Raw genomic sequence first — 2,364 nt, forward strand, 5'->3', positions numbered from 1 at the left:
TCCCCTCAAATGCATCTCTGCTATACGCCGAAACCACTCGTGTGGACTCGACTATTCCAACGCACTCCTGGCCGGCCTCCCACATTCTACACTATGTAACCTGGAGGTGATCCAAGACTTGGCTGCCCCCGTGTCCTAACTCGCACCGAGTCCCGCTCACCCATCACCCCCTGTGCTCGCTGACCCGTGTCCTAACTCGCATCGAGTCCCGCTCACCCATCACCCCCTGTGCTCGCTGCCCCCGTGTCCTAACTCGCACCGAGTCCCGCTCACCCATCACCCCCTGTGCTCGCTGCCCCGTGTCCTAACTCGCTCCGAGTCCCGCTCATCCATCACCCCCTGTGCTCACTGCCCCCGTGTCCTAACTCGCACCGAGTCCCGCTCACCCATCACCCCCTGTGCTCATTGACCTACATTGGCTCCCAGTTAAGCAACACCTCGATTTCACAATTCTCATCCTTGTTTACAAATCTCTCCAAGTCCCGACACCCCTCCCTGTCTCTGTAACCTCCTCCAGCCCCTACACCTCTCCCTTTCTCTGTAACCCCCTCCAGCCCCTACACCCCTCCCTATCTCTGTAACCTCCTCCAGCCCCTACACCCCTCCCTATCTCTGTAACCTCCTCCAGCCCCTACACCCCTCCCTATCTCTGTAACCTCCTCCAGCCCCTACACCTCTCCCTTTCTCTGTAACCCCTCCAGCCCCTACACCCCTCCCTATCTCTGTAACCTCCTCCAGCCCCACAACCCCCCCGAGATCTCTGCGCTCCTCTAATTCTGCCCTCCTGACCATCCCTGATTATAATCGCTCCACCATCGGTGGCCGTGCCTTCAGCTGCCTGGGCCCCAGGCTCTGGAACTCCCTCCCTAAACCTCTCCGCCTCTCTCTCCTCCTTCAAGACGCTCCTTAAAACCGACCTCTTTGACCCAGCTTTTGGTCGCCTGTCCCTAATATCTCCTCATGTGGCTCGGGGTCAAATTTATCTGTTTTGTCTTATGACGCTGCTGTGAAGCACCTTGGGACGTTTCATTACGTCAAAGGCGCTATATAAATATAAGTTGTTGTTGTTGTTGGTGTGGCAGCGAGCTCCACATTCTCGCCACTCTCTGGGTAAAGAAGTTTCTCCTGAATTCCCGGTTGGATCGATCAGCGACTGTCTTTGTATTGATGGCCCCTAGTTCTGGTCTACCCCAAGTGGACAGGTGATCGCTGTGTCTACCCAATCGAAAACCCGTCACGATATTAAAGGCGTCAATCAAGTCGCCCATCAGCCTTCTCTTTTCGAGAGTAGAGAGGCCCAGCCCATGCACTCTTTCCCGATAGTTAAAAAGCTCTCCGCTCTGGTATCGTCCTTGGAAGAGATGAGGACGGGAAACACTTCAAACAACTGCTAACTAAAAACAGACTTGCAGCTCATTCAGCTTGAACAATGACCCCTGCTCGGAGGGTCAGGAAAGTCCCCCATTTCTGATGTAAGCAGCTAGATATAGACCAAAGCTCACAGTCACAATCCACATTGTACCTACTTTTCAATAGATTCCCACCAACAGTGGGTGTGTGACGGTTTTGCACTGCAGCGACTGGATGTGTCAAAAACGCCCAGATCGAAACAATATTCTTTCGAACTTCATCTGTGTCTGGATAGAGTCATTGGAGCTATGTAACCCCGGGATACAGTGCTGGTGGGTACAGGTCTGTCACTGTATAACACTGGGGTACAGTACTGGTGGGTACAGGTCTGTCACTGTATAACACCGGGGTACAGTGCTGGTGGGTACAGGTCTATCACTGTATAACACTGGGGTACAGTACTGGTGGGTACAGGTCTGTCACTGTATAACACTGGGGTACAGAACTGGTGGGTACAGGTCTGTCACTGTATAACACTGGGGTACAGTACTGGTGGGTACAGGTCTGTCACTGTATAACACTGGGGTACAGTACTGGTGGGTACAGGTCTTAAACTGTATAACACGAGGGTACAGTACTGATGGGTACAGGTCTGTCACTGTATAACACTGGGGTACAGTACTGGTGGGTACAGGTCTGTCACTGTATAACACTGGGGTACAGTACTGGTGGGTACTGGTCTGTCAATGTATAACACTGGGATACAGTACTGGTGGGTACAGGTCTGTCACTGTATAACACTGGGGTACAGTACTGGTGGGTGCAGGTCTGTCACTGAATAACACTGGGGTACAGTGCTGGTGGGTACAGGTCTATCACTGTATAACACTGGGGTACAGTACTGGTGGGTACAGGTCTGTCACTGTATAACACTGGGGTACAGTACTGGTGGGTACAGGTCTGTCACTGAATAACACTGGGGTACAGTACTGGTGGGTACAGGTCTGTCACTGT

Source organism: Pristiophorus japonicus, chromosome 30, assembly GCF_044704955.1.
Source record: "Pristiophorus japonicus isolate sPriJap1 chromosome 30, sPriJap1.hap1, whole genome shotgun sequence".
In the NCBI taxonomy this organism is placed as follows: domain Eukaryota; kingdom Metazoa; phylum Chordata; class Chondrichthyes; family Pristiophoridae; genus Pristiophorus; species Pristiophorus japonicus.